Genomic DNA, 19,241 nt, shown 5'->3' on the forward strand with positions numbered 1-19,241 from the left:
CCACATCTCGTCGCCTGACGGACGTAGACAGGTCGTTGCCCCCTAGGAGGGTGAAAACGTGAAATCACATTCGGAGCAGTAGTAATCGGCCGGTTGCGCACGCGCGGTTTGCTGTACAGTACAGGCCTGTAGCTGTGTTGAGTTGATAGCTGCTGTCCATGTCCATGTCGAATAGATTTTCTACGCGCAGCCTAATCTTGCTTCAAAAATCTATTCCGGTACCGGGAATCGAACCCGAGCCTCCTGGGTGAAAGCCAGGTATCCTAGCCACTAGACCATACCGGAGACGACGGCTATGTTTTGAGACAGTCACGAGACTTGTTCAATACACCAACTGGTCTGCAGTTTTAAATGGTCGCCTATTAGAAGCAAGCAAAACAGATCTCTTGTGGTCATTCGCACGTTTGAGAAGAGAAAAAATAACTTTAGCCCTTAACTCCCGCCACTCAGCGTTTGACTTGTTTCTAAATTTGCGCTGTGTCCGGTATGGTCTAGTGGCTAGGATACCTGGCTCTCACCCAGGAGGCTCGGGTTCGATTCCCGGTACCGGAAATTTTATTTTATCCATTCTTTGTTTATTTTAACACTTTTTCGGAGCAGAACAATTACTGTAACTTAGAACTCACGATGAGACCGTACTGAAAGTGAACTCTGAATATGTAATGTCAAATGTAGTGATTACATGGAACAGTCACGTGGTGAAAGGGGAAACTAGACTTGGATCTCCTTCGATTAGGTTCTCTTTCTTTTTCCAGTACGGTAGCTTCATTCATGGAAGAGCCGCAATGTGTCCTTGTTCTCTTATGATCAGTGTTTCTAAGGGGTTTTGCTCCTTGAGAAACGAGTAAGTACACAATGAACCTAATTTCAACAACTCAGTGGATCAGTGGAAGAGATCCCATGATCGTGGCTTCAACCCCAGCAACGGTATTCCTGTGTTTGTTAGATAGGTTTCCATTCGGCACTATATGTCGTACGAAAGATCCCCCAGCCACACATCGCGTTCCTCTGCCATCTGTTATTGCACAACGGAACGTCGAAACTGACATGACAGCAGACGAAAATACCTGAATGCGGTCACAGTTATGATTATGATGATTGCTACCGCATTTCTCTGAGTATCGGCTAACAATCTGAAAAGAGCTCAACTGTCATTTTTCTCACATTTGAAGTCTTCTTTATTTGATTCTCCAATTCCCTGAGGATTTCAAAAATACCTCCCCGGCGGGGAATCGAACCCCGGTCTCCCGCGTGACAGGCGGGGATACTGACCACTATACTACCGAGGATACAAAATTCTTCATCTCGTCTCATTTCTTTCCTTTATTCAGTTACAAGAGATGCGTATTAGTGCACCAACAACCACAATTCCTTTATCTCAATATGTTAAAAATTCCTCCCCGGCGTGGAATCGAACCCCGGTCTCCCGCGTGACAGGCGGGGATACTGACCACTATACTACCGAGGACATCTGATCGTCGTAAATCTGAATTGTTTTCTTTAGCACTGCACATAATTCAACACCGTTCAAAACATGAGCCGTGAACAACTACTTGTGTTTTCTGCAACACATGACAGTTCAGTACTCACCTACATCGCCTCTGGTAGCTCAGTTGGTAGAGCGGTGGACTGTAGAGGAGAAAGTCATCAGACATCCATAGGTCGCTGGTTCAAATCCGGCCCGGAGGAGATATTTTACAATCAATTACCTCTTTCGGGAACATTACTTTACAGTGTCGTTCACATATCATTAATAACACACCGGTAACGTTATTTCCGCTAAGTTACATTACGTGAAATGTGTTACTGGTAGTTAGATTACTACGCTTGAGGATCAAACGACTTTGAGATTGTGAACTAGAAAACTTATGTACGGGTACTGACTAGGTCTTGAGAATCCAGTTCATCTTCAGGTTGAGTACTTGCCATATAACAAATTACCACAGTATGAGGATCTGATTAACCTTCTAATCAAGAACTACTCAGTACGAACTCTAAATACGGCAGGCAAAGGAACCGCATCGCAAGTGGTCGAGAACTGTCGAGAGACTTGCCAATTGCCCACGTCCCGCGATGTTGTTTAGTAATAAGGTTGCACAGTGGATGCATGCTTCTAAACTGGAACTATTTTCCCTACGCTATTAGCTATTCTTGTCTTCTCGGCACAATACGACCTTTCTTCCGCTCGCCATTTCATGCAATTCAAGGCCATGCGAACTTTCCCCGAGCTAGTCAGGATCAATGATCCATTTGGTTTCAAACAAAATGATAGCAGTTAAAAGAAATAAAATGTGGCCTAATGACTCCTCAGTATGGCGAATGCCGGTACAGTGTCTTATATTGTCCAAGACCGCACGCACCCTTCTCACATTCACCGCGCCACATCTCGTCGCCTGACGGACGTAGACAGGTCGTTGCCCCCTAGGAGGGTGAAAACGTGAAATCACATTCGGAGCAGTAGTAATCGGCCGGTTGCGCACGCGCGGTTTGCTGTACAGTACAGGCCTGTAGCTGTGTTGAGTTGATAGCTGCTGTCCATGTCCATGTCGAATAGATTTTCTACGCGCAGCCTAATCTTGCTTCAAAAATCTATTCCGGTACCGGGAATCGAACCCGAGCCTCCTGGGTGAAAGCCAGGTATCCTAGCCACTAGACCATACCGGAGACGACGGCTATGTTTTGAGACAGTCACGAGACTTGTTCAATACACCAACTGGTCTGCAGTTTTAAATGGTCGCCTATTAGAAGCAAGCAAAACAGATCTCTTGTGGTCATTCGCACGTTTGAGAAGAGAAAAAATAACTTTAGCCCTTAACTCCCGCCACTCAGCGTTTGACTTGTTTCTAAATTTGCGCTGTGTCCGGTATGGTCTAGTGGCTAGGATACCTGGCTCTCACCCAGGAGGCTCGGGTTCGATTCCCGGTACCGGAAATTTTATTTTATCCATTCTTTGTTTATTTTAACACTTTTTCGGAGCAGAACAATTACTGTAACTTAGAACTCACGATGAGACCGTACTGAAAGTGAACTCTGAATATGTAATGTCAAATGTAGTGATTACATGGAACAGTCACGTGGTGAAAGGGGAAACTAGACTTGGATCTCCTTCGATTAGGTTCTCTTTCTTTTTCCAGTACGGTAGCTTCATTCATGGAAGAGCCGCAATGTGTCCTTGTTCTCTTATGATCAGTGTTTCTAAGGGGTTTTGCTCCTTGAGAAACGAGTAAGTACACAATGAACCTAATTTCAACAACTCAGTGGATCAGTGGAAGAGATCCCATGATCGTGGCTTCAACCCCAGCAACGGTATTCCTGTGTTTGTTAGATAGGTTTCCATTCGGCACTATATGTCGTACGAAAGATCCCCCAGCCACACATCGCGTTCCTCTGCCATCTGTTATTGCACAACGGAACGTCGAAACTGACATGACAGCAGACGAAAATACCTGAATGCGGTCACAGTTATGATTATGATGATTGCTACCGCATTTCTCTGAGTATCGGCTAACAATCTGAAAAGAGCTCAACTGTCATTTTTCTCACATTTGAAGTCTTCTTTATTTGATTCTCCAATTCCCTGAGGATTTCAAAAATACCTCCCCGGCGGGGAATCGAACCCCGGTCTCCCGCGTGACAGGCGGGGATACTGACCACTATACTACCGAGGATACAAAATTCTTCATCTCGTCTCATTTCTTTCCTTTATTCAGTTACAAGAGATGCGTATTAGTGCACCAACAACCACAATTCCTTTATCTCAATATGTTAAAAATTCCTCCCCGGCGTGGAATCGAACCCCGGTCTCCCGCGTGACAGGCGGGGATACTGACCACTATACTACCGAGGACATCTGATCGTCGTAAATCTGAATTGTTTTCTTTAGCACTGCACATAATTCAACACCGTTCAAAACATGAGCCGTGAACAACTACTTGTGTTTTCTGCAACACATGACAGTTCAGTACTCACCTACATCGCCTCTGGTAGCTCAGTTGGTAGAGCGGTGGACTGTAGAGGAGAAAGTCATCAGACATCCATAGGTCGCTGGTTCAAATCCGGCCCGGAGGAGATATTTTACAATCAATTACCTCTTTCGGGAACATTACTTTACAGTGTCGTTCACATATCATTAATAACACACCGGTAACGTTATTTCCGCTAAGTTACATTACGTGAAATGTGTTACTGGTAGTTAGATTACTACGCTTGAGGATCAAACGACTTTGAGATTGTGAACTAGAAAACTTATGTACGGGTACTGACTAGGTCTTGAGAATCCAGTTCATCTTCAGGTTGAGTACTTGCCATATAACAAATTACCACAGTATGAGGATCTGATTAACCTTCTAATCAAGAACTACTCAGTACGAACTCTAAATACGGCAGGCAAAGGAACCGCATCGCAAGTGGTCGAGAACTGTCGAGAGACTTGCCAATTGCCCACGTCCCGCGATGTTGTTTAGTAATAAGGTTGCACAGTGGATGCATGCTTCTAAACTGGAACTATTTTCCCTACGCTATTAGCTATTCTTGTCTTCTCGGCACAATACGACCTTTCTTCCGCTCGCCATTTCATGCAATTCAAGGCCATGCGAACTTTCCCCGAGCTAGTCAGGATCAATGATCCATTTGGTTTCAAACAAAATGATAGCAGTTAAAAGAAATAAAATGTGGCCTAATGACTCCTCAGTATGGCGAATGCCGGTACAGTGTCTTATATTGTCCAAGACCGCACGCACCCTTCTCACATTCACCGCGCCACATCTCGTCGCCTGACGGACGTAGACAGGTCGTTGCCCCCTAGGAGGGTGAAAACGTGAAATCACATTCGGAGCAGTAGTAATCGGCCGGTTGCGCACGCGCGGTTTGCTGTACAGTACAGGCCTGTAGCTGTGTTGAGTTGATAGCTGCTGTCCATGTCCATGTCGAATAGATTTTCTACGCGCAGCCTAATCTTGCTTCAAAAATCTATTCCGGTACCGGGAATCGAACCCGAGCCTCCTGGGTGAAAGCCAGGTATCCTAGCCACTAGACCATACCGGAGACGACGGCTATGTTTTGAGACAGTCACGAGACTTGTTCAATACACCAACTGGTCTGCAGTTTTAAATGGTCGCCTATTAGAAGCAAGCAAAACAGATCTCTTGTGGTCATTCGCACGTTTGAGAAGAGAAAAAATAACTTTAGCCCTTAACTCCCGCCACTCAGCGTTTGACTTGTTTCTAAATTTGCGCTGTGTCCGGTATGGTCTAGTGGCTAGGATACCTGGCTCTCACCCAGGAGGCTCGGGTTCGATTCCCGGTACCGGAAATTTTATTTTATCCATTCTTTGTTTATTTTAACACTTTTTCGGAGCAGAACAATTACTGTAACTTAGAACTCACGATGAGACCGTACTGAAAGTGAACTCTGAATATGTAATGTCAAATGTAGTGATTACATGGAACAGTCACGTGGTGAAAGGGGAAACTAGACTTGGATCTCCTTCGATTAGGTTCTCTTTCTTTTTCCAGTACGGTAGCTTCATTCATGGAAGAGCCGCAATGTGTCCTTGTTCTCTTATGATCAGTGTTTCTAAGGGGTTTTGCTCCTTGAGAAACGAGTAAGTACACAATGAACCTAATTTCAACAACTCAGTGGATCAGTGGAAGAGATCCCATGATCGTGGCTTCAACCCCAGCAACGGTATTCCTGTGTTTGTTAGATAGGTTTCCATTCGGCACTATATGTCGTACGAAAGATCCCCCAGCCACACATCGCGTTCCTCTGCCATCTGTTATTGCACAACGGAACGTCGAAACTGACATGACAGCAGACGAAAATACCTGAATGCGGTCACAGTTATGATTATGATGATTGCTACCGCATTTCTCTGAGTATCGGCTAACAATCTGAAAAGAGCTCAACTGTCATTTTTCTCACATTTGAAGTCTTCTTTATTTGATTCTCCAATTCCCTGAGGATTTCAAAAATACCTCCCCGGCGGGGAATCGAACCCCGGTCTCCCGCGTGACAGGCGGGGATACTGACCACTATACTACCGAGGATACAAAATTCTTCATCTCGTCTCATTTCTTTCCTTTATTCAGTTACAAGAGATGCGTATTAGTGCACCAACAACCACAATTCCTTTATCTCAATATGTTAAAAATTCCTCCCCGGCGTGGAATCGAACCCCGGTCTCCCGCGTGACAGGCGGGGATACTGACCACTATACTACCGAGGACATCTGATCGTCGTAAATCTGAATTGTTTTCTTTAGCACTGCACATAATTCAACACCGTTCAAAACATGAGCCGTGAACAACTACTTGTGTTTTCTGCAACACATGACAGTTCAGTACTCACCTACATCGCCTCTGGTAGCTCAGTTGGTAGAGCGGTGGACTGTAGAGGAGAAAGTCATCAGACATCCATAGGTCGCTGGTTCAAATCCGGCCCGGAGGAGATATTTTACAATCAATTACCTCTTTCGGGAACATTACTTTACAGTGTCGTTCACATATCATTAATAACACACCGGTAACGTTATTTCCGCTAAGTTACATTACGTGAAATGTGTTACTGGTAGTTAGATTACTACGCTTGAGGATCAAACGACTTTGAGATTGTGAACTAGAAAACTTATGTACGGGTACTGACTAGGTCTTGAGAATCCAGTTCATCTTCAGGTTGAGTACTTGCCATATAACAAATTACCACAGTATGAGGATCTGATTAACCTTCTAATCAAGAACTACTCAGTACGAACTCTAAATACGGCAGGCAAAGGAACCGCATCGCAAGTGGTCGAGAACTGTCGAGAGACTTGCCAATTGCCCACGTCCCGCGATGTTGTTTAGTAATAAGGTTGCACAGTGGATGCATGCTTCTAAACTGGAACTATTTTCCCTACGCTATTAGCTATTCTTGTCTTCTCGGCACAATACGACCTTTCTTCCGCTCGCCATTTCATGCAATTCAAGGCCATGCGAACTTTCCCCGAGCTAGTCAGGATCAATGATCCATTTGGTTTCAAACAAAATGATAGCAGTTAAAAGAAATAAAATGTGGCCTAATGACTCCTCAGTATGGCGAATGCCGGTACAGTGTCTTATATTGTCCAAGACCGCACGCACCCTTCTCACATTCACCGCGCCACATCTCGTCGCCTGACGGACGTAGACAGGTCGTTGCCCCCTAGGAGGGTGAAAACGTGAAATCACATTCGGAGCAGTAGTAATCGGCCGGTTGCGCACGCGCGGTTTGCTGTACAGTACAGGCCTGTAGCTGTGTTGAGTTGATAGCTGCTGTCCATGTCCATGTCGAATAGATTTTCTACGCGCAGCCTAATCTTGCTTCAAAAATCTATTCCGGTACCGGGAATCGAACCCGAGCCTCCTGGGTGAAAGCCAGGTATCCTAGCCACTAGACCATACCGGAGACGACGGCTATGTTTTGAGACAGTCACGAGACTTGTTCAATACACCAACTGGTCTGCAGTTTTAAATGGTCGCCTATTAGAAGCAAGCAAAACAGATCTCTTGTGGTCATTCGCACGTTTGAGAAGAGAAAAAATAACTTTAGCCCTTAACTCCCGCCACTCAGCGTTTGACTTGTTTCTAAATTTGCGCTGTGTCCGGTATGGTCTAGTGGCTAGGATACCTGGCTCTCACCCAGGAGGCTCGGGTTCGATTCCCGGTACCGGAAATTTTATTTTATCCATTCTTTGTTTATTTTAACACTTTTTCGGAGCAGAACAATTACTGTAACTTAGAACTCACGATGAGACCGTACTGAAAGTGAACTCTGAATATGTAATGTCAAATGTAGTGATTACATGGAACAGTCACGTGGTGAAAGGGGAAACTAGACTTGGATCTCCTTCGATTAGGTTCTCTTTCTTTTTCCAGTACGGTAGCTTCATTCATGGAAGAGCCGCAATGTGTCCTTGTTCTCTTATGATCAGTGTTTCTAAGGGGTTTTGCTCCTTGAGAAACGAGTAAGTACACAATGAACCTAATTTCAACAACTCAGTGGATCAGTGGAAGAGATCCCATGATCGTGGCTTCAACCCCAGCAACGGTATTCCTGTGTTTGTTAGATAGGTTTCCATTCGGCACTATATGTCGTACGAAAGATCCCCCAGCCACACATCGCGTTCCTCTGCCATCTGTTATTGCACAACGGAACGTCGAAACTGACATGACAGCAGACGAAAATACCTGAATGCGGTCACAGTTATGATTATGATGATTGCTACCGCATTTCTCTGAGTATCGGCTAACAATCTGAAAAGAGCTCAACTGTCATTTTTCTCACATTTGAAGTCTTCTTTATTTGATTCTCCAATTCCCTGAGGATTTCAAAAATACCTCCCCGGCGGGGAATCGAACCCCGGTCTCCCGCGTGACAGGCGGGGATACTGACCACTATACTACCGAGGATACAAAATTCTTCATCTCGTCTCATTTCTTTCCTTTATTCAGTTACAAGAGATGCGTATTAGTGCACCAACAACCACAATTCCTTTATCTCAATATGTTAAAAATTCCTCCCCGGCGTGGAATCGAACCCCGGTCTCCCGCGTGACAGGCGGGGATACTGACCACTATACTACCGAGGACATCTGATCGTCGTAAATCTGAATTGTTTTCTTTAGCACTGCACATAATTCAACACCGTTCAAAACATGAGCCGTGAACAACTACTTGTGTTTTCTGCAACACATGACAGTTCAGTACTCACCTACATCGCCTCTGGTAGCTCAGTTGGTAGAGCGGTGGACTGTAGAGGAGAAAGTCATCAGACATCCATAGGTCGCTGGTTCAAATCCGGCCCGGAGGAGATATTTTACAATCAATTACCTCTTTCGGGAACATTACTTTACAGTGTCGTTCACATATCATTAATAACACACCGGTAACGTTATTTCCGCTAAGTTACATTACGTGAAATGTGTTACTGGTAGTTAGATTACTACGCTTGAGGATCAAACGACTTTGAGATTGTGAACTAGAAAACTTATGTACGGGTACTGACTAGGTCTTGAGAATCCAGTTCATCTTCAGGTTGAGTACTTGCCATATAACAAATTACCACAGTATGAGGATCTGATTAACCTTCTAATCAAGAACTACTCAGTACGAACTCTAAATACGGCAGGCAAAGGAACCGCATCGCAAGTGGTCGAGAACTGTCGAGAGACTTGCCAATTGCCCACGTCCCGCGATGTTGTTTAGTAATAAGGTTGCACAGTGGATGCATGCTTCTAAACTGGAACTATTTTCCCTACGCTATTAGCTATTCTTGTCTTCTCGGCACAATACGACCTTTCTTCCGCTCGCCATTTCATGCAATTCAAGGCCATGCGAACTTTCCCCGAGCTAGTCAGGATCAATGATCCATTTGGTTTCAAACAAAATGATAGCAGTTAAAAGAAATAAAATGTGGCCTAATGACTCCTCAGTATGGCGAATGCCGGTACAGTGTCTTATATTGTCCAAGACCGCACGCACCCTTCTCACATTCACCGCGCCACATCTCGTCGCCTGACGGACGTAGACAGGTCGTTGCCCCCTAGGAGGGTGAAAACGTGAAATCACATTCGGAGCAGTAGTAATCGGCCGGTTGCGCACGCGCGGTTTGCTGTACAGTACAGGCCTGTAGCTGTGTTGAGTTGATAGCTGCTGTCCATGTCCATGTCGAATAGATTTTCTACGCGCAGCCTAATCTTGCTTCAAAAATCTATTCCGGTACCGGGAATCGAACCCGAGCCTCCTGGGTGAAAGCCAGGTATCCTAGCCACTAGACCATACCGGAGACGACGGCTATGTTTTGAGACAGTCACGAGACTTGTTCAATACACCAACTGGTCTGCAGTTTTAAATGGTCGCCTATTAGAAGCAAGCAAAACAGATCTCTTGTGGTCATTCGCACGTTTGAGAAGAGAAAAAATAACTTTAGCCCTTAACTCCCGCCACTCAGCGTTTGACTTGTTTCTAAATTTGCGCTGTGTCCGGTATGGTCTAGTGGCTAGGATACCTGGCTCTCACCCAGGAGGCTCGGGTTCGATTCCCGGTACCGGAAATTTTATTTTATCCATTCTTTGTTTATTTTAACACTTTTTCGGAGCAGAACAATTACTGTAACTTAGAACTCACGATGAGACCGTACTGAAAGTGAACTCTGAATATGTAATGTCAAATGTAGTGATTACATGGAACAGTCACGTGGTGAAAGGGGAAACTAGACTTGGATCTCCTTCGATTAGGTTCTCTTTCTTTTTCCAGTACGGTAGCTTCATTCATGGAAGAGCCGCAATGTGTCCTTGTTCTCTTATGATCAGTGTTTCTAAGGGGTTTTGCTCCTTGAGAAACGAGTAAGTACACAATGAACCTAATTTCAACAACTCAGTGGATCAGTGGAAGAGATCCCATGATCGTGGCTTCAACCCCAGCAACGGTATTCCTGTGTTTGTTAGATAGGTTTCCATTCGGCACTATATGTCGTACGAAAGATCCCCCAGCCACACATCGCGTTCCTCTGCCATCTGTTATTGCACAACGGAACGTCGAAACTGACATGACAGCAGACGAAAATACCTGAATGCGGTCACAGTTATGATTATGATGATTGCTACCGCATTTCTCTGAGTATCGGCTAACAATCTGAAAAGAGCTCAACTGTCATTTTTCTCACATTTGAAGTCTTCTTTATTTGATTCTCCAATTCCCTGAGGATTTCAAAAATACCTCCCCGGCGGGGAATCGAACCCCGGTCTCCCGCGTGACAGGCGGGGATACTGACCACTATACTACCGAGGATACAAAATTCTTCATCTCGTCTCATTTCTTTCCTTTATTCAGTTACAAGAGATGCGTATTAGTGCACCAACAACCACAATTCCTTTATCTCAATATGTTAAAAATTCCTCCCCGGCGTGGAATCGAACCCCGGTCTCCCGCGTGACAGGCGGGGATACTGACCACTATACTACCGAGGACATCTGATCGTCGTAAATCTGAATTGTTTTCTTTAGCACTGCACATAATTCAACACCGTTCAAAACATGAGCCGTGAACAACTACTTGTGTTTTCTGCAACACATGACAGTTCAGTACTCACCTACATCGCCTCTGGTAGCTCAGTTGGTAGAGCGGTGGACTGTAGAGGAGAAAGTCATCAGACATCCATAGGTCGCTGGTTCAAATCCGGCCCGGAGGAGATATTTTACAATCAATTACCTCTTTCGGGAACATTACTTTACAGTGTCGTTCACATATCATTAATAACACACCGGTAACGTTATTTCCGCTAAGTTACATTACGTGAAATGTGTTACTGGTAGTTAGATTACTACGCTTGAGGATCAAACGACTTTGAGATTGTGAACTAGAAAACTTATGTACGGGTACTGACTAGGTCTTGAGAATCCAGTTCATCTTCAGGTTGAGTACTTGCCATATAACAAATTACCACAGTATGAGGATCTGATTAACCTTCTAATCAAGAACTACTCAGTACGAACTCTAAATACGGCAGGCAAAGGAACCGCATCGCAAGTGGTCGAGAACTGTCGAGAGACTTGCCAATTGCCCACGTCCCGCGATGTTGTTTAGTAATAAGGTTGCACAGTGGATGCATGCTTCTAAACTGGAACTATTTTCCCTACGCTATTAGCTATTCTTGTCTTCTCGGCACAATACGACCTTTCTTCCGCTCGCCATTTCATGCAATTCAAGGCCATGCGAACTTTCCCCGAGCTAGTCAGGATCAATGATCCATTTGGTTTCAAACAAAATGATAGCAGTTAAAAGAAATAAAATGTGGCCTAATGACTCCTCAGTATGGCGAATGCCGGTACAGTGTCTTATATTGTCCAAGACCGCACGCACCCTTCTCACATTCACCGCGCCACATCTCGTCGCCTGACGGACGTAGACAGGTCGTTGCCCCCTAGGAGGGTGAAAACGTGAAATCACATTCGGAGCAGTAGTAATCGGCCGGTTGCGCACGCGCGGTTTGCTGTACAGTACAGGCCTGTAGCTGTGTTGAGTTGATAGCTGCTGTCCATGTCCATGTCGAATAGATTTTCTACGCGCAGCCTAATCTTGCTTCAAAAATCTATTCCGGTACCGGGAATCGAACCCGAGCCTCCTGGGTGAAAGCCAGGTATCCTAGCCACTAGACCATACCGGAGACGACGGCTATGTTTTGAGACAGTCACGAGACTTGTTCAATACACCAACTGGTCTGCAGTTTTAAATGGTCGCCTATTAGAAGCAAGCAAAACAGATCTCTTGTGGTCATTCGCACGTTTGAGAAGAGAAAAAATAACTTTAGCCCTTAACTCCCGCCACTCAGCGTTTGACTTGTTTCTAAATTTGCGCTGTGTCCGGTATGGTCTAGTGGCTAGGATACCTGGCTCTCACCCAGGAGGCTCGGGTTCGATTCCCGGTACCGGAAATTTTATTTTATCCATTCTTTGTTTATTTTAACACTTTTTCGGAGCAGAACAATTACTGTAACTTAGAACTCACGATGAGACCGTACTGAAAGTGAACTCTGAATATGTAATGTCAAATGTAGTGATTACATGGAACAGTCACGTGGTGAAAGGGGAAACTAGACTTGGATCTCCTTCGATTAGGTTCTCTTTCTTTTTCCAGTACGGTAGCTTCATTCATGGAAGAGCCGCAATGTGTCCTTGTTCTCTTATGATCAGTGTTTCTAAGGGGTTTTGCTCCTTGAGAAACGAGTAAGTACACAATGAACCTAATTTCAACAACTCAGTGGATCAGTGGAAGAGATCCCATGATCGTGGCTTCAACCCCAGCAACGGTATTCCTGTGTTTGTTAGATAGGTTTCCATTCGGCACTATATGTCGTACGAAAGATCCCCCAGCCACACATCGCGTTCCTCTGCCATCTGTTATTGCACAACGGAACGTCGAAACTGACATGACAGCAGACGAAAATACCTGAATGCGGTCACAGTTATGATTATGATGATTGCTACCGCATTTCTCTGAGTATCGGCTAACAATCTGAAAAGAGCTCAACTGTCATTTTTCTCACATTTGAAGTCTTCTTTATTTGATTCTCCAATTCCCTGAGGATTTCAAAAATACCTCCCCGGCGGGGAATCGAACCCCGGTCTCCCGCGTGACAGGCGGGGATACTGACCACTATACTACCGAGGATACAAAATTCTTCATCTCGTCTCATTTCTTTCCTTTATTCAGTTACAAGAGATGCGTATTAGTGCACCAACAACCACAATTCCTTTATCTCAATATGTTAAAAATTCCTCCCCGGCGTGGAATCGAACCCCGGTCTCCCGCGTGACAGGCGGGGATACTGACCACTATACTACCGAGGACATCTGATCGTCGTAAATCTGAATTGTTTTCTTTAGCACTGCACATAATTCAACACCGTTCAAAACATGAGCCGTGAACAACTACTTGTGTTTTCTGCAACACATGACAGTTCAGTACTCACCTACATCGCCTCTGGTAGCTCAGTTGGTAGAGCGGTGGACTGTAGAGGAGAAAGTCATCAGACATCCATAGGTCGCTGGTTCAAATCCGGCCCGGAGGAGATATTTTACAATCAATTACCTCTTTCGGGAACATTACTTTACAGTGTCGTTCACATATCATTAATAACACACCGGTAACGTTATTTCCGCTAAGTTACATTACGTGAAATGTGTTACTGGTAGTTAGATTACTACGCTTGAGGATCAAACGACTTTGAGATTGTGAACTAGAAAACTTATGTACGGGTACTGACTAGGTCTTGAGAATCCAGTTCATCTTCAGGTTGAGTACTTGCCATATAACAAATTACCACAGTATGAGGATCTGATTAACCTTCTAATCAAGAACTACTCAGTACGAACTCTAAATACGGCAGGCAAAGGAACCGCATCGCAAGTGGTCGAGAACTGTCGAGAGACTTGCCAATTGCCCACGTCCCGCGATGTTGTTTAGTAATAAGGTTGCACAGTGGATGCATGCTTCTAAACTGGAACTATTTTCCCTACGCTATTAGCTATTCTTGTCTTCTCGGCACAATACGACCTTTCTTCCGCTCGCCATTTCATGCAATTCAAGGCCATGCGAACTTTCCCCGAGCTAGTCAGGATCAATGATCCATTTGGTTTCAAACAAAATGATAGCAGTTAAAAGAAATAAAATGTGGCCTAATGACTCCTCAGTATGGCGAATGCCGGTACAGTGTCTTATATTGTCCAAGACCGCACGCACCCTTCTCACATTCACCGCGCCACATCTCGTCGCCTGACGGACGTAGACAGGTCGTTGCCCCCTAGGAGGGTGAAAACGTGAAATCACATTCGGAGCAGTAGTAATCGGCCGGTTGCGCACGCGCGGTTTGCTGTACAGTACAGGCCTGTAGCTGTGTTGAGTTGATAGCTGCTGTCCATGTCCATGTCGAATAGATTTTCTACGCGCAGCCTAATCTTGCTTCAAAAATCTATTCCGGTACCGGGAATCGAACCCGAGCCTCCTGGGTGAAAGCCAGGTATCCTAGCCACTAGACCATACCGGAGACGACGGCTATGTTTTGAGACAGTCACGAGACTTGTTCAATACACCAACTGGTCTGCAGTTTTAAATGGTCGCCTATTAGAAGCAAGCAAAACAGATCTCTTGTGGTCATTCGCACGTTTGAGAAGAGAAAAAATAACTTTAGCCCTTAACTCCCGCCACTCAGCGTTTGACTTGTTTCTAAATTTGCGCTGTGTCCGGTATGGTCTAGTGGCTAGGATACCTGGCTCTCACCCAGGAGGCTCGGGTTCGATTCCCGGTACCGGAAATTTTATTTTATCCATTCTTTGTTTATTTTAACACTTTTTCGGAGCAGAACAATTACTGTAACTTAGAACTCACGATGAGACCGTACTGAAAGTGAACTCTGAATATGTAATGTCAAATGTAGTGATTACATGGAACAGTCACGTGGTGAAAGGGGAAACTAGACTTGGATCTCCTTCGATTAGGTTCTCTTTCTTTTTCCAGTACGGTAGCTTCATTCATGGAAGAGCCGCAATGTGTCCTTGTTCTCTTATGATCAGTGTTTCTAAGGGGTTTTGCTCCTTGAGAAACGAGTAAGTACACAATGAACCTAATTTCAACAACTCAGTGGATCAGTGGAAGAGATCCCATGATCGTGGCTTCAACCCCAGCAACGGTATTCCTGTGTTTGTTAGATAGGTTTCCATTCGGCACTATATGTCGTACGAAAGATCCCCCAGCCACACATCGCGTTCCTCTGCCATCTGTTATTGCACAACGGAACGTCGAAACTGACATGACAGCAGACGAAAATACCTGAATGCGGTCACAGTTATGATTATGATGATTGCTACCGCATTTCTCTGAGTATCGGCTAACAATCTGAAAAGAGCTCAACTGTCATTTTTCTCACATTTGAAGTCTTCTTTATTTGATTCTCCAATTCCCTGAGGATTTCAAAAATACCTCCCCGGCGGGGAATCGAACCCCGGTCTCCCGCGTGACAGGCGGGGATACTGACCACTATACTACCGAGGATACAAAATTCTTCATCTCGTCTCATTTCTTTCCTTTATTCAGTTACAAGAGATGCGTATTAGTGCACCAACAACCACAATTCCTTTATCTCAATATGTTAAAAATTCCTCCCCGGCGTGGAATCGAACCCCGGTCTCCCGCGTGACAGGCGGGGATACTGACCACTATACTACCGAGGACATCTGATCGTCGTAAATCTGAATTGTTTTCTTTAGCACTGCACATAATTCAACACCGTTCAAAACATGAGCCGTGAACAACTACTTGTGTTTTCTGCAACACATGACAGTTCAGTACTCACCTACATCGCCTCTGGTAGCTCAGTTGGTAGAGCGGTGGACTGTAGAGGAGAAAGTCATCAGACATCCATAGGTCGCTGGTTCAAATCCGGCCCGGAGGAGATATTTTACAATCAATTACCTCTTTCGGGAACATTACTTTACAGTGTCGTTCACATATCATTAATAACACACCGGTAACGTTATTTCCGCTAAGTTACATTACGTGAAATGTGTTACTGGTAGTTAGATTACTACGCTTGAGGATCAAACGACTTTGAGATTGTGAACTAGAAAACTTATGTACGGGTACTGACTAGGTCTTGAGAATCCAGTTCATCTTCAGGTTGAGTACTTGCCATATAACAAATTACCACAGTATGAGGATCTGATTAACCTTCTAATCAAGAACTACTCAGTACGAACTCTAAATACGGCAGGCAAAGGAACCGCATCGCAAGTGGTCGAGAACTGTCGAGAGACTTGCCAATTGCCCACGTCCCGCGATGTTGTTTAGTAATAAGGTTGCACAGTGGATGCATGCTTCTAAACTGGAACTATTTTCCCTACGCTATTAGCTATTCTTGTCTTCTCGGCACAATACGACCTTTCTTCCGCTCGCCATTTCATGCAATTCAAGGCCATGCGAACTTTCCCCGAGCTAGTCAGGATCAATGATCCATTTGGTTTCAAACAAAATGATAGCAGTTAAAAGAAATAAAATGTGGCCTAATGACTCCTCAGTATGGCGAATGCCGGTACAGTGTCTTATATTGTCCAAGACCGCACGCACCCTTCTCACATTCACCGCGCCACATCTCGTCGCCTGACGGACGTAGACAGGTCGTTGCCCCCTAGGAGGGTGAAAACGTGAAATCACATTCGGAGCAGTAGTAATCGGCCGGTTGCGCACGCGCGGTTTGCTGTACAGTACAGGCCTGTAGCTGTGTTGAGTTGATAGCTGCTGTCCATGTCCATGTCGAATAGATTTTCTACGCGCAGCCTAATCTTGCTTCAAAAATCTATTCCGGTACCGGGAATCGAACCCGAGCCTCCTGGGTGAAAGCCAGGTATCCTAGCCACTAGACCATACCGGAGACGACGGCTATGTTTTGAGACAGTCACGAGACTTGTTCAATACACCAACTGGTCTGCAGTTTTAAATGGTCGCCTATTAGAAGCAAGCAAAACAGATCTCTTGTGGTCATTCGCACGTTTGAGAAGAGAAAAAATAACTTTAGCCCTTAACTCCCGCCACTCAGCGTTTGACTTGTTTCTAAATTTGCGCTGTGTCCGGTATGGTCTAGTGGCTAGGATACCTGGCTCTCACCCAGGAGGCTCGGGTTCGATTCCCGGTACCGGAAATTTTATTTTATCCATTCTTTGTTTATTTTAACACTTTTTCGGAGCAGAACAATTACTGTAACTTAGAACTCACGATGAGACCGTACTGAAAGTGAACTCTGAATATGTAATGTCAAATGTAGTGATTACATGGAACAGTCACGTGGTGAAAGGGGAAACTAGACTTGGATCTCCTTCGATTAGGTTCTCTTTCTTTTTCCAGTACGGTAGCTTCATTCATGGAAGAGCCGCAATGTGTCCTTGTTCTCTTATGATCAGTGTTTCTAAGGGGTTTTGCTCCTTGAGAAACGAGTAAGTACACAATGAACCTAATTTCAACAACTCAGTGGATCAGTGGAAGAGATCCCATGATCGTGGCTTCAACCCCAGCAACGGTATTCCTGTGTTTGTTAGATAGGTTTCCATTCGGCACTATATGTCGTACGAAAGATCCCCCAGCCACACATCGCGTTCCTCTGCCATCTGTTATTGCACAACGGAACGTCGAAACTGACATGACAGCAGACGAAAATACCTGAATGCGGTCACAGTTATGATTATGATGATTGCTACCGCATTTCTCTGAGTATCGGCTAACAATCTGAAAAGAGCTCAACTGTCATTTTTCTCACATTTGAAGTCTTCTTTATTTGATTCTCCAATTCCCTGAGGATTTCAAAAATACCTCCCCGGCGGGGAATCGAACCCCGGTCTCCCGCGTGACAGGCGGGGATACTGACCACTATACTACCGAGGATACAAAATTCTTCATCTCGTCTCATTTCTTTCCTTTATTCAGTTACAAGAGATGCGTATTAGTGCACCAACAACCACAATTCCTTTATCTCAATATGTTAAAAATTCCTCCCCGGCGTGGAATCGAACCCCGGTCTCCCGCGTGACAGGCGGGGATACTGACCACTATACTACCGAGGACATCTGATCGTCGTAAATCTGAATTGTTTTCTTTAGCACTGCACATAATTCAACACCGTTCAAAACATGAGCCGTGAACAACTACTTGTGTTTTCTGCAACACATGACAGTTCAGTACTCACCTACATCGCCTCTGGTAGCTCAGTTGGTAGAGCGGTGGACTGTAGAGGAGAAAGTCATCAGACATCCATAGGTCGCTGGTTCAAATCCGGCCCGGAGGAGATATTTTACAATCAATTACCTCTTTCGGGAACATTACTTTACAGTGTCGTTCACATATCATTAATAACACACCGGTAACGTTATTTCCGCTAAGTTACATTACGTGAAATGTGTTACTGGTAGTTAGATTACTACGCTTGAGGATCAAACGACTTTGAGATTGTGAACTAGAAAACTTATGTACGGGTACTGACTAGGTCTTGAGAATCCAGTTCATCTTCAGGTTGAGTACTTGCCATATAACAAATTACCACAGTATGAGGATCTGATTAACCTTCTAATCAAGAACTACTCAGTACGAACTCTAAATACGGCAGGCAAAGGAACCGCATCGCAAGTGGTCGAGAACTGTCGAGAGACTTGCCAATTGCCCACGTCCCGCGATGTTGTTTAGTAATAAGGTTGCACAGTGGATGCATGCTTCTAAACTGGAACTATTTTCCCTACGCTATTAGCTATTCTTGTCTTCTCGGCACAATACGACCTTTCTTCCGCTCGCCATTTCATGCAATTCAAGGCCATGCGAACTTTCCCCGAGCTAGTCAGGATCAATGATCCATTTGGTTTCAAACAAAATGATAGCAGTTAAAAGAAATAAAATGTGGCCTAATGACTCCTCAGTATGGCGAATGCCGGTACAGTGTCTTATATTGTCCAAGACCGCACGCACCCTTCTCACATTCACCGCGCCACATCTCGTCGCCTGACGGACGTAGACAGGTCGTTGCCCCCTAGGAGGGTGAAAACGTGAAATCACATTCGGAGCAGTAGTAATCGGCCGGTTGCGCACGCGCGGTTTGCTGTACAGTACAGGCCTGTAGCTGTGTTGAGTTGATAGCTGCTGTCCATGTCCATGTCGAATAGATTTTCTACGCGCAGCCTAATCTTGCTTCAAAAA

The 19,241-nt window shown here is 44.9% G+C and overlaps 40 non-coding genes across 40 annotated transcripts; 16 read left to right on the top strand and 24 right to left on the bottom strand.

Annotated features, from left to right (window-relative positions):
• Positions 1-213: 213 nt before the first annotated feature.
• TRNAE-UUC (transfer RNA glutamic acid (anticodon UUC)) lies at positions 214-285 on the bottom strand. Its single transcript has one exon. It is a non-coding gene; the product is annotated as a tRNA-Glu (tRNA).
• A 195-nt stretch (positions 286-480) lies between these two features.
• On the top strand, positions 481-552 carry TRNAE-CUC (transfer RNA glutamic acid (anticodon CUC)). The gene has a single exon. It is a non-coding gene; the product is annotated as a tRNA-Glu (tRNA).
• A 665-nt stretch (positions 553-1,217) lies between these two features.
• TRNAD-GUC (transfer RNA aspartic acid (anticodon GUC)) lies at positions 1,218-1,289 on the bottom strand. The gene has a single exon. It is a non-coding gene; the product is annotated as a tRNA-Asp (tRNA).
• A 107-nt stretch (positions 1,290-1,396) lies between these two features.
• Positions 1,397-1,468, bottom strand: TRNAD-GUC (transfer RNA aspartic acid (anticodon GUC)). The gene has a single exon. It is a non-coding gene; the product is annotated as a tRNA-Asp (tRNA).
• Positions 1,469-1,598: 130 nt separating this feature from the next.
• On the top strand, positions 1,599-1,689 carry TRNAY-GUA (transfer RNA tyrosine (anticodon GUA)). Its single transcript is given in 2 exon segments — positions 1,599-1,635; positions 1,654-1,689. It is a non-coding gene; the product is annotated as a tRNA-Tyr (tRNA).
• A 903-nt stretch (positions 1,690-2,592) lies between these two features.
• On the bottom strand, positions 2,593-2,664 carry TRNAE-UUC (transfer RNA glutamic acid (anticodon UUC)). Its single transcript has one exon. It is a non-coding gene; the product is annotated as a tRNA-Glu (tRNA).
• Positions 2,665-2,859: 195 nt separating this feature from the next.
• TRNAE-CUC (transfer RNA glutamic acid (anticodon CUC)) lies at positions 2,860-2,931 on the top strand. Its single transcript has one exon. It is a non-coding gene; the product is annotated as a tRNA-Glu (tRNA).
• A 665-nt stretch (positions 2,932-3,596) lies between these two features.
• On the bottom strand, positions 3,597-3,668 carry TRNAD-GUC (transfer RNA aspartic acid (anticodon GUC)). The gene has a single exon. It is a non-coding gene; the product is annotated as a tRNA-Asp (tRNA).
• Positions 3,669-3,775: 107 nt separating this feature from the next.
• Positions 3,776-3,847, bottom strand: TRNAD-GUC (transfer RNA aspartic acid (anticodon GUC)). The gene has a single exon. It is a non-coding gene; the product is annotated as a tRNA-Asp (tRNA).
• Positions 3,848-3,977: 130 nt separating this feature from the next.
• On the top strand, positions 3,978-4,068 carry TRNAY-GUA (transfer RNA tyrosine (anticodon GUA)). Its single transcript is given in 2 exon segments — positions 3,978-4,014; positions 4,033-4,068. It is a non-coding gene; the product is annotated as a tRNA-Tyr (tRNA).
• A 903-nt stretch (positions 4,069-4,971) lies between these two features.
• TRNAE-UUC (transfer RNA glutamic acid (anticodon UUC)) lies at positions 4,972-5,043 on the bottom strand. Its single transcript has one exon. It is a non-coding gene; the product is annotated as a tRNA-Glu (tRNA).
• A 195-nt stretch (positions 5,044-5,238) lies between these two features.
• On the top strand, positions 5,239-5,310 carry TRNAE-CUC (transfer RNA glutamic acid (anticodon CUC)). Its single transcript has one exon. It is a non-coding gene; the product is annotated as a tRNA-Glu (tRNA).
• Positions 5,311-5,975: 665 nt separating this feature from the next.
• Positions 5,976-6,047, bottom strand: TRNAD-GUC (transfer RNA aspartic acid (anticodon GUC)). Its single transcript has one exon. It is a non-coding gene; the product is annotated as a tRNA-Asp (tRNA).
• Positions 6,048-6,154: 107 nt separating this feature from the next.
• TRNAD-GUC (transfer RNA aspartic acid (anticodon GUC)) lies at positions 6,155-6,226 on the bottom strand. The gene has a single exon. It is a non-coding gene; the product is annotated as a tRNA-Asp (tRNA).
• A 130-nt stretch (positions 6,227-6,356) lies between these two features.
• On the top strand, positions 6,357-6,447 carry TRNAY-GUA (transfer RNA tyrosine (anticodon GUA)). The gene is given in 2 exon segments: positions 6,357-6,393; positions 6,412-6,447. It is a non-coding gene; the product is annotated as a tRNA-Tyr (tRNA).
• Positions 6,448-7,350: 903 nt separating this feature from the next.
• TRNAE-UUC (transfer RNA glutamic acid (anticodon UUC)) lies at positions 7,351-7,422 on the bottom strand. The gene has a single exon. It is a non-coding gene; the product is annotated as a tRNA-Glu (tRNA).
• Positions 7,423-7,617: 195 nt separating this feature from the next.
• On the top strand, positions 7,618-7,689 carry TRNAE-CUC (transfer RNA glutamic acid (anticodon CUC)). The gene has a single exon. It is a non-coding gene; the product is annotated as a tRNA-Glu (tRNA).
• A 665-nt stretch (positions 7,690-8,354) lies between these two features.
• TRNAD-GUC (transfer RNA aspartic acid (anticodon GUC)) lies at positions 8,355-8,426 on the bottom strand. The gene has a single exon. It is a non-coding gene; the product is annotated as a tRNA-Asp (tRNA).
• A 107-nt stretch (positions 8,427-8,533) lies between these two features.
• Positions 8,534-8,605, bottom strand: TRNAD-GUC (transfer RNA aspartic acid (anticodon GUC)). The gene has a single exon. It is a non-coding gene; the product is annotated as a tRNA-Asp (tRNA).
• Positions 8,606-8,735: 130 nt separating this feature from the next.
• TRNAY-GUA (transfer RNA tyrosine (anticodon GUA)) lies at positions 8,736-8,826 on the top strand. The gene is given in 2 exon segments: positions 8,736-8,772; positions 8,791-8,826. It is a non-coding gene; the product is annotated as a tRNA-Tyr (tRNA).
• A 903-nt stretch (positions 8,827-9,729) lies between these two features.
• TRNAE-UUC (transfer RNA glutamic acid (anticodon UUC)) lies at positions 9,730-9,801 on the bottom strand. The gene has a single exon. It is a non-coding gene; the product is annotated as a tRNA-Glu (tRNA).
• Positions 9,802-9,996: 195 nt separating this feature from the next.
• On the top strand, positions 9,997-10,068 carry TRNAE-CUC (transfer RNA glutamic acid (anticodon CUC)). Its single transcript has one exon. It is a non-coding gene; the product is annotated as a tRNA-Glu (tRNA).
• Positions 10,069-10,733: 665 nt separating this feature from the next.
• On the bottom strand, positions 10,734-10,805 carry TRNAD-GUC (transfer RNA aspartic acid (anticodon GUC)). The gene has a single exon. It is a non-coding gene; the product is annotated as a tRNA-Asp (tRNA).
• A 107-nt stretch (positions 10,806-10,912) lies between these two features.
• On the bottom strand, positions 10,913-10,984 carry TRNAD-GUC (transfer RNA aspartic acid (anticodon GUC)). Its single transcript has one exon. It is a non-coding gene; the product is annotated as a tRNA-Asp (tRNA).
• Positions 10,985-11,114: 130 nt separating this feature from the next.
• TRNAY-GUA (transfer RNA tyrosine (anticodon GUA)) lies at positions 11,115-11,205 on the top strand. Its single transcript is given in 2 exon segments — positions 11,115-11,151; positions 11,170-11,205. It is a non-coding gene; the product is annotated as a tRNA-Tyr (tRNA).
• A 903-nt stretch (positions 11,206-12,108) lies between these two features.
• On the bottom strand, positions 12,109-12,180 carry TRNAE-UUC (transfer RNA glutamic acid (anticodon UUC)). The gene has a single exon. It is a non-coding gene; the product is annotated as a tRNA-Glu (tRNA).
• A 195-nt stretch (positions 12,181-12,375) lies between these two features.
• On the top strand, positions 12,376-12,447 carry TRNAE-CUC (transfer RNA glutamic acid (anticodon CUC)). The gene has a single exon. It is a non-coding gene; the product is annotated as a tRNA-Glu (tRNA).
• A 665-nt stretch (positions 12,448-13,112) lies between these two features.
• On the bottom strand, positions 13,113-13,184 carry TRNAD-GUC (transfer RNA aspartic acid (anticodon GUC)). The gene has a single exon. It is a non-coding gene; the product is annotated as a tRNA-Asp (tRNA).
• Positions 13,185-13,291: 107 nt separating this feature from the next.
• TRNAD-GUC (transfer RNA aspartic acid (anticodon GUC)) lies at positions 13,292-13,363 on the bottom strand. Its single transcript has one exon. It is a non-coding gene; the product is annotated as a tRNA-Asp (tRNA).
• A 130-nt stretch (positions 13,364-13,493) lies between these two features.
• On the top strand, positions 13,494-13,584 carry TRNAY-GUA (transfer RNA tyrosine (anticodon GUA)). The gene is given in 2 exon segments: positions 13,494-13,530; positions 13,549-13,584. It is a non-coding gene; the product is annotated as a tRNA-Tyr (tRNA).
• Positions 13,585-14,487: 903 nt separating this feature from the next.
• TRNAE-UUC (transfer RNA glutamic acid (anticodon UUC)) lies at positions 14,488-14,559 on the bottom strand. Its single transcript has one exon. It is a non-coding gene; the product is annotated as a tRNA-Glu (tRNA).
• Positions 14,560-14,754: 195 nt separating this feature from the next.
• Positions 14,755-14,826, top strand: TRNAE-CUC (transfer RNA glutamic acid (anticodon CUC)). Its single transcript has one exon. It is a non-coding gene; the product is annotated as a tRNA-Glu (tRNA).
• Positions 14,827-15,491: 665 nt separating this feature from the next.
• TRNAD-GUC (transfer RNA aspartic acid (anticodon GUC)) lies at positions 15,492-15,563 on the bottom strand. The gene has a single exon. It is a non-coding gene; the product is annotated as a tRNA-Asp (tRNA).
• A 107-nt stretch (positions 15,564-15,670) lies between these two features.
• Positions 15,671-15,742, bottom strand: TRNAD-GUC (transfer RNA aspartic acid (anticodon GUC)). Its single transcript has one exon. It is a non-coding gene; the product is annotated as a tRNA-Asp (tRNA).
• A 130-nt stretch (positions 15,743-15,872) lies between these two features.
• Positions 15,873-15,963, top strand: TRNAY-GUA (transfer RNA tyrosine (anticodon GUA)). Its single transcript is given in 2 exon segments — positions 15,873-15,909; positions 15,928-15,963. It is a non-coding gene; the product is annotated as a tRNA-Tyr (tRNA).
• Positions 15,964-16,866: 903 nt separating this feature from the next.
• TRNAE-UUC (transfer RNA glutamic acid (anticodon UUC)) lies at positions 16,867-16,938 on the bottom strand. Its single transcript has one exon. It is a non-coding gene; the product is annotated as a tRNA-Glu (tRNA).
• Positions 16,939-17,133: 195 nt separating this feature from the next.
• Positions 17,134-17,205, top strand: TRNAE-CUC (transfer RNA glutamic acid (anticodon CUC)). Its single transcript has one exon. It is a non-coding gene; the product is annotated as a tRNA-Glu (tRNA).
• Positions 17,206-17,870: 665 nt separating this feature from the next.
• On the bottom strand, positions 17,871-17,942 carry TRNAD-GUC (transfer RNA aspartic acid (anticodon GUC)). The gene has a single exon. It is a non-coding gene; the product is annotated as a tRNA-Asp (tRNA).
• Positions 17,943-18,049: 107 nt separating this feature from the next.
• On the bottom strand, positions 18,050-18,121 carry TRNAD-GUC (transfer RNA aspartic acid (anticodon GUC)). The gene has a single exon. It is a non-coding gene; the product is annotated as a tRNA-Asp (tRNA).
• Positions 18,122-18,251: 130 nt separating this feature from the next.
• TRNAY-GUA (transfer RNA tyrosine (anticodon GUA)) lies at positions 18,252-18,342 on the top strand. Its single transcript is given in 2 exon segments — positions 18,252-18,288; positions 18,307-18,342. It is a non-coding gene; the product is annotated as a tRNA-Tyr (tRNA).
• The last annotated feature ends 899 nt before the right edge of the window (positions 18,343-19,241 follow it).

Source organism: Anabrus simplex, chromosome 8 (genome assembly GCF_040414725.1).
Source record: "Anabrus simplex isolate iqAnaSimp1 chromosome 8, ASM4041472v1, whole genome shotgun sequence".
Taxonomy (NCBI): domain Eukaryota; kingdom Metazoa; phylum Arthropoda; class Insecta; order Orthoptera; family Tettigoniidae; genus Anabrus; species Anabrus simplex.